We start from the raw sequence: 8,030 nt of genomic DNA, 5'->3' as shown, positions 1-8,030 counted from the left end.
GATGGTCACTACATCAGCAGCATTTACCATCATGACCTGCGACAAGAACAGAAGCTCCTGACCTAACCTACCATATGATGGAGGTCATGGATTGGACAGAGACCATGATGATGTCACCACTGAGCAGAGGCGCTGTATGATGATGATGAGATCCTCACATCTTCATCATGCCAGCAGAAACACAGTGAAAGCACCACCATTCACCGTTCCTGTCAGTTTGACTTTACTTACTTCTTATTTCTTATATTTGTGTTGGGACCTGTGGGTAAGCCAGCCCTCAGTTTTACCTCTCAGGTCGATTGTCCGTCTTGAGTGTGTAAACATGTTTGGACATTAAACACATCTGTGTTCACTGACTCGGCAGTGAATGTGTGACCATCTCTATGATCCTCAATCACCTGTGACTCTCTGTTCACTGCAAGTCAGAATTCAGGGTAAAACCACCCTGAGGCTCACGGGAGAGATTACACTTCCTGCGACGGTAAAGTGCGCTAAACTTTAATGTTTCTTATTAAAACTTTAATGCACGCTCTGGGTGTACGGTAGCGCCTGTCGTCGTTTAATATCTGCAGGAAGTCTGTAGTTTGACCGTTAAACCGCAGTTTGTAGCCTGTGGCTAGCTTTGTAATCAGGCAGCGCTCCGGACGCCTCTCTCCTTTGGAGGTCCTCCCACCTCTGTAGGCAGAGACCAATCACACGACCGCACTGCCACTAATGTCCTCTGATTGGTCACTGCTCAGCAGAGGCGGTGGCTCAGCTTAGCAGGCGATTGGCTGGTTTAGATGTCACTCACCAGGCCTTACTTGTGGCTTATAAACCGTGCTTCTGGTTCCAGAGCAGGGCGAGAGGAGCTAGCAGTTAGCATGTGGAGGCAGCTAGACTGTGACAGTTTGGTGCAGCCACAACTCATGAAACCGCGGACACACTAACACACGCGTGTACGTGTACAGTGATGCGGCGTGGGCTCGTCATCGCGCACAGAGCGGGTTCACGCTGTGTTTTAGTTTGTTTAGAGAAGCGTGTGCGTGTTAGCTGCACAGAGGAGGCTAGCTGCAGAAGCTAACTGTTTACCTGCTTGTGGCTTGTTAAATTATTCATGATGGCACTCCGGGATTGGCGGAATGAGCAGCAAGGGTGGAGATAGGACGGGTAAGCCACGACACACACACACACACACACACACTCTGTGGGTTAAACTGTTACCTTTCAAAAAAAGCATATAGCTTGCATGTGGGGAACCCCACTCTGATTTTTATTTGTGTAAAACTTCCTGTAACACTGAAATAAGACTTTATTTTCTCTTTTCAATAGATTGTCTGTTTGAGTGGCAGGTTGAAAATGGATTATTCTGTGTTCTGTTGTCTTCTGTCTGGTCACAGGCCCTTGAATCTGATTGGCTCCTCTCCCTTCAGATTGCTATAATTGGCTGATTGTGCCTCAGGTTGAAAATGATCAAGATGTCATTGGATAAAGAGACTCTCCTTCCACACGAGGAGCCCATTAAAGTCAGCCCCGCCTACCCATCTTCTATCAGCCTATCAGAGCACACACCACTGGCTAAGGCCCGCCCCCCCCCCGTCCAAAAAATGGTCCTCAGCCCCCTGCCAGCAGTCAGCCCACGCTTCCTGTCCCGCCTCTGCCTCCACAACGTATCGGGAAGAGGCGGTATTCTATGGGGGTCAGCCTCAAGGGGCTCACCAAGCGCCGTCGCCGTGCCAACAGCGACAGCCAATCAGAGCCTGTCCTGCCGAGTAATTTCCTGTTGGGCGGGAACATCTTTGACCCACTGAACCTGAACTCGCTCCTGGATGAAGACGTGAACAGGTGAGGCGTGCTGATGGTCAGACATGATCAGCGTCCTGTGTGAACTGATGGTGGTTTACTGAATAACCTCCGCTCTCCTCAGGGCAACCAATCAGGAGACGCCAAAGTGTTCGCCCCTTCCCCGGCGTGGTGGAGACCCTGTAGAGATCCTTGTTCCTCGTGACATCACCGACCCATTGAACCTGAAAGGAGAGGGAGGGGACGGGGAGGGCGAGGGGAGAGTCCTGCTGTCCCCTCTGAAGTCCAGGAGGAGACACAGGAACCGACACCATGGGGAGAGGGGGAGCATCAGAGGGAGAGAGGGAGGTGATACCAGCTCGACTGTTCCCTCCCACAGCTGGACTGACAGGTGAGTCTGCAGTTCCTCTGCTGTCCCGAGAGGGCGCTGTTCCCTTAAATACCCTGCTGGCTGTTGGTTTATGATACTGACGATGTGTGCAGTTCCTCTCTGACCAGAGAGGGCAGCGTTACTGCGTCTCCTCTCCCCTGTGAGCTCAACACGGCTATTACCTGTCGAGATGATGTAGCTCCACCCCCCATCCTGCCTAGAAGACACACCCACCCCCCACCTGGGTCTGCCCAAAGGCCTGGGAACCAAGGCGATGGTCGCCACCGGAGACGGCGACGTACCACTTCAACAAGATCAGCAGAAGGTGGAGCGAATTCTGTCCCCATGGGTCCCCATCAGCCAACCAAATTCCAGACACCAGTGATGGGAGGGGCTAAACTGAGCAGGTGCGTTGTACACTGATGTCAAAACCCTGTCAGCTGATTGGATGACCAGGCACGTGTCTATGGAAGCAGCTTCCAGTTCTGGAGGCAGGGACCGCCTCCACCTTTAGTCCAGACTAGAACCTTTCTGTTTAGTATAACTCGTCTGTAGTGTGCAGAGAGGTCACTTGTAGATATGGCCTCAGCCACAGGCAGCACAGGGCCGATGTTACCTGTATAATAATTAAATAACATTTAGCCTGCTGCAGGTCAGGACACACACATGACCCACTGAGCAGTTCGCTGTCCCTCTCACCTCTCCTCTATTCTCATTAGCTGAGTTCAGACCCCCCTTATGTTGAACTGGATGTCTGAGCTGCCTCCCTCTGCAGGTGTGGAGGACCTCAGCCCAGCTCTGCTTGGCCACCAGCGAGGAAGAGGAAGGACAAACATCGCTACCAGTACGGCAACTGCAGCCGTTACTACGGCTACCATGGTTTCTACGGCGATGGCTGGGAGGGGCGGGTCGGTGCAGAGGAGGACCTGCGGCTCCGGTTCCTGGAAGCTGATTGGTTCAGAGACAAGACTGTGCTTGATGTGGGCTGTGGTGCTGGTCACATGACACTGGCTGTTGCCCGAAGATTTAACCCCGCGCACATCCTGGGGGTGGAGCTAGACAAACAACTGGTCCATGCCGCCAAGCAGAACATCAGGCACTTCCTGTCACATGACCTGATGGTGGAACACAGAAAGAGGACCGCTCCTGTTGGGGAGGGCCACGAGGAGGAGAGGAGGTGATGGAGGAGTTCCGGCAGGCTCTCTCCCTCCTCTCCTTCCCCTGTCCTTCCGGGTGAGTCGGGGTCCTCTCTCTGCTCCCCCCTCCTCCTACCCCCTCCATCCTCCTCAGGTTCCCAAACAACGTCACCTTCCTTCAGGTGAGTCACCCTTAACTTGTCCGAGTAGGTCTGGATGTCTCCATAGTTACCATGACTCCTCCCACAGGGCGACTATGTGTCAGAGCAGGAGGTGTGGCCTGGGTGCGGTCAGTATGATGTCATCATGTGTCTGGGTGTGACTAAGTGGGTGCAGCTGCAGGGAGGTGACGGAGGCGTGGTCAGACTCTTCAGACGGGCCTATCAGAGCCTGTCGCCGGGCGGACTGTTCATCCTGGAGTCCCAGCCGTGGACCAGCTACACCCGAAGCAAGAGAGTCTCGGTAAGACGGTGGACGTAAAACCGAGGGCACAGACGTGAGACGGTGCCTCTTGAAAAGTAGCATCACTGCTTTTAGAGATATGTCCCATCATGCATGCAAACGTTTAAAGGCACAAGTTATTGCTAACAGTGATTGTTTAGCCGGCAGAGATCGGCTCCTTTAATTTGTGACAGCAATGACGTCATTAACGGCGACGACAATCACGGAGGTAGAGACCGAAACGTTGAAGATGCTTTGACACTGTGTGGCGTTGTTCACTGTGTGGTGCCTACACTGAACTCTATATGGGAGTGATTTCAAACACAGCCTGGGTTTCCACGCACAGCAGTAATCAGACACTGTTACTAATTAGCATAAGGTCATATTCAGCGTGAACAATGGAATCAGGTCGACAGGTGAAGCATGCAGATCTTTGTCATTCTGTTACAGCGTGTACTCGGGCTGGGCGGTAACCATCAAACGTCCCTCACATTGTCCCGGTATACGGACATGCCAGGCACAAGCCTCTGCTTTCCAATACAAAGATTGTAATTGAAGCTGTGACATTCTTATAGGGGTGGAGCGGGTCACTAAATCCACGGTTCGGTTCGTGTCACGGTTCTGAGGTCATGGTTTTAGGTTCGGTTCACAGTGTTGAGGTTTTTTCTACTTTAACACTCTGGAAACACCAGATGAGCATAAAATATATATCCTGTTTATCCAACATTCAACATATTAAGAGTCAGGTCAGTGTTTCCATCATTATATCAGGTCTATTCATTTCTTTTTCATTTCTATATAGCTCCAGATCATAACAGAAGCATTTAAGAACCTTTCCTATAGAACAGGTCTACACCTGGTTCTGTATTAAACACTGAACAGCTCATGGTATTGATCTGCGCTGCTGTCTGCGCACAGAGGCCCGATGTACACACAGACACACACACACACAGACACACACCAACTGATGTCTGTGTTTTTATTGTATGTTTGCCATTGAAATATTATTTACATCCCGCTCTGTGAGCACTGACGGGACCAGCTGCAGCTTTGAACGGTTGGACTCAGAGTGCTGTGGGTCTCTGCTGCAGCTGAACCTGCTGCTGAAGCTACAGACTGACCGGCTGAGTGTTTTGAGGCGGGGGAGGAGCTCACGGCCGCTGCTTGTCGAGGACAGTAGCTGACTGCAGGATGATTTCACATCAGTCTCCAAACGTCACCAGAGAGTCACTAGTTGCTTTGGATTAAAAAAAAAGTTTTGAAAAGTCACCAAATGTAGTGAGAGACTCCAAGTTGCCATTACTTGATGTGCATGTCCAGAACCGAACAGAACACGCTCTCCGAACAGAAACGCGTGTACCGACTACCGAACGGTACGAACGGCATGTCATTGATCATTTTAAGCTCCATAAATTCTGATCGTTTTCCGCTGCCAATGGAAACAACTGAAATGATAAATGCAGGCTCAGACAGCACCAAGCTGTTGGCTGAGTCAAAGTAAAATATATCATACTACTGAAACTGAAGGTCCAACCACACACGGCATCAAGTGAAATGTGTTTAACATTTGATCCTTCTCTGCTGTATAAGTGGATGATACCACTGCCTGTGTGCCCCGCGGTACACCTTAGTACTTTACCTTAATACTCTAAAACCTTAACACCTTAACACCTTAACACTGCCCAACCCTAGCGTGTACACACCTTACTGGCACCACAGCATTTTACAGGGGTTGAACTGACAGTTTGGAGATGAGAAGTTCTCAGTTATTACAAACAGCTGCCCCCCCCATGGTGAAAGCTATGAGTCAGGACCTGTGATGTTATTAACCAGACACAGTGCAACATGTCTGCTGCTGCACATCTTCTTAATGTGGTGTCACTTTGTTTTAAGGAGACGACGTTTCGTCACTTCAGGACTTTGAGGCTCAGACCAGAACAGTTCACCTCCTACCTGACTGACAGTGTGGGCTTCAGCTCATACAGGCTCATCAAACACACAGGTACACACACACACACACACAGACGCACACAGGTTCACACACACACAGACACACACACTCACACAGGTTCACACACACACACACACAGGTACACACACACACACACACAGGTTCACACACACACAGACACACACAGACAGACACACACAGACAGACACACACACACACACACACACACACACACAGACAGACACACACAGACACACACACACACAGACACACACACTCACACAGGTTCACACACACACACTCACACAGGTACACACACACACACACACACACACAGGTTCACACACACACAGACACACACAGACAGACACACACAGACACACACACACACACACACAGACAGACAGACACACACACACACAGACAGACACACACACACAGGTACACACACACAGGTACACACACACACACACACACAGACAGACAGACACACACACAGGTTCACACACACACAGACAGACACACACACAGACAGACACACACACACACAGGTTCACACACACACACAGACACACACACACACAGGTACACACACACACACACACACAGACAGACAGACACACACAGGTTCACACACACACAGACAGACACACACAACAGACACACACACACACAGGTTCACACACACACACACAGACACACACACAGACAGACACACACACACCACACACACACACAGGTTCACACACACACAGACAGACACACAGACAGACAACACCACACACACTCACTCCCTGTGATTTTGTGTGTGGTCTGAGCTGTGTGTTCTCGTCGTCCAGGTAACCAGCGTCCCTCTACCTGTTCCACAAAGGCCCCGGACAGAGGAAGTGACGGGTGTGACGCCTCGGAGGCCTCCTGCTGTCCTCTGGTTACCACGGTAACAGCCTGACAGGACGTTGATGATGTGAACCTCAGACTGATTCACAGCACAAAGACTGCACCTGATTGGACAGCAGGCTCCTTCTGTGGATGTGATTGGCTGGCACAGGCCCGATGTGCCAATGCAAAGGATTGTGGGTGTTTGTGCTCGCCATTACAACGCAGTCACATGAAGGTCAGGCTGAAAGAGGAAGTGATGTCATGGCTCAGATGCAGGGAATCGGTGGATATTGATCAGATTGATCACAGACTGTAAACTGTGTGATGACGTTCAAACATGGAGGACACGCTCCGGTCCTGTTGACATCACATGATCCAACCTGAGAGCAGCTGGACATGAAACAGGAACACAGTCCGCCTCAGGGGCAGGATAGACCTGACGCCTGATTGGACGGTGGCAGACAGGAAGTGTCTGTTGAGTCAAATTATTTCTTTTTTCGAGTTTTGTCTTTGAGAATAAAGATTCAGTTTGTTTAAATCGAGGCTGCCGTCGTTTAATGATGAGACCTGGAGTGATGCATGCTGGTCCTGCTTAGAAATGGAGTTTTAAAGAGGCGCTGCATTTTGATCGAGTGTCCAGAGCGACATCAGTCCCCACCAGACGTGTTTCTGAAGCGTGGTGTGTCCGTGTGTGTCCTGAGAGTCCCCGTCACGCTGTAGTCTGCCTGGTCACCTCATGTCCTCCACATGCATCAGGCCGGCTCACAGCAGTAACTCAAACCTGTTAATCCCTCAACACACTGCGCTTCAAGGACGCTTCAGAAAGGTGGAGCTGTGCGGCTGGTGTGAATCCAGCTCCATGGTGCATCAACGGTTAAATGTGTCAATTTAAATTCCACCAGACGCTGCACAGAGTCCAGGACTTCATGCTGTGGACGACTGAGACACTTGGAGGACTGTCTGTGGGGAGTCCCCACTGCAGAGGGTGAATTTGTTACTGTATGATGTTATTGAGGTTTATAAAGCACGAACAGAACAGTCGAGGTATTGATGTCTGTTTATGACGTCTTTCCTGAGACGAGCTACAGGATGTTTAATGGTCTTTAAAGGGACCAGTGCTGCAGTGTGAGCCGGTCCATGTTCAGAGGACCAGCTCTCAGACTGAATCTTTCCACATTCGGCCAGGCCGTCCACAGGAGGAGGTCAGGCTGGAGGAAACAGCTTCCTTGCAGGATCATGGTTCTTGATCTGGTCCTCTTAACTGCAGTGAGGCCCTTCACTGACAGTAACAGCACTGATAACTCTTAGACCAATACAGGTGTAACACACAGTACAGTGAGGACTTACACTGTCCTCACTTCCTGTCCTTCATTAAAGACGATGAACTGTGTTCAGTAGAGCCCTCACCTCTGCTCCCTTTGGCTCTGAACTTTGAGTCCTGTGTTCTTGCTGTTTGCTTCGCTACAGTGGG

General features: G+C 50.6%; 1 pseudogene; it reads left to right on the top strand.

Moving 5' to 3' along the window:
* The first annotated feature begins 992 nt into the window (after positions 1-992).
* On the top strand, positions 993-6,629 carry LOC114431258 (7SK snRNA methylphosphate capping enzyme-like; annotated as a pseudogene).
* The last annotated feature ends 1,401 nt before the right edge of the window (positions 6,630-8,030 follow it).

Source organism: Parambassis ranga, unplaced genomic scaffold, assembly GCF_900634625.1.
Source record: "Parambassis ranga unplaced genomic scaffold, fParRan2.1 scaffold_65_arrow_ctg1, whole genome shotgun sequence".
Classification (NCBI taxonomy): Eukaryota; Metazoa; Chordata; class Actinopteri; family Ambassidae; genus Parambassis; species Parambassis ranga.
This window is presented reverse-complemented; position numbering and strand designations above follow the sequence as displayed.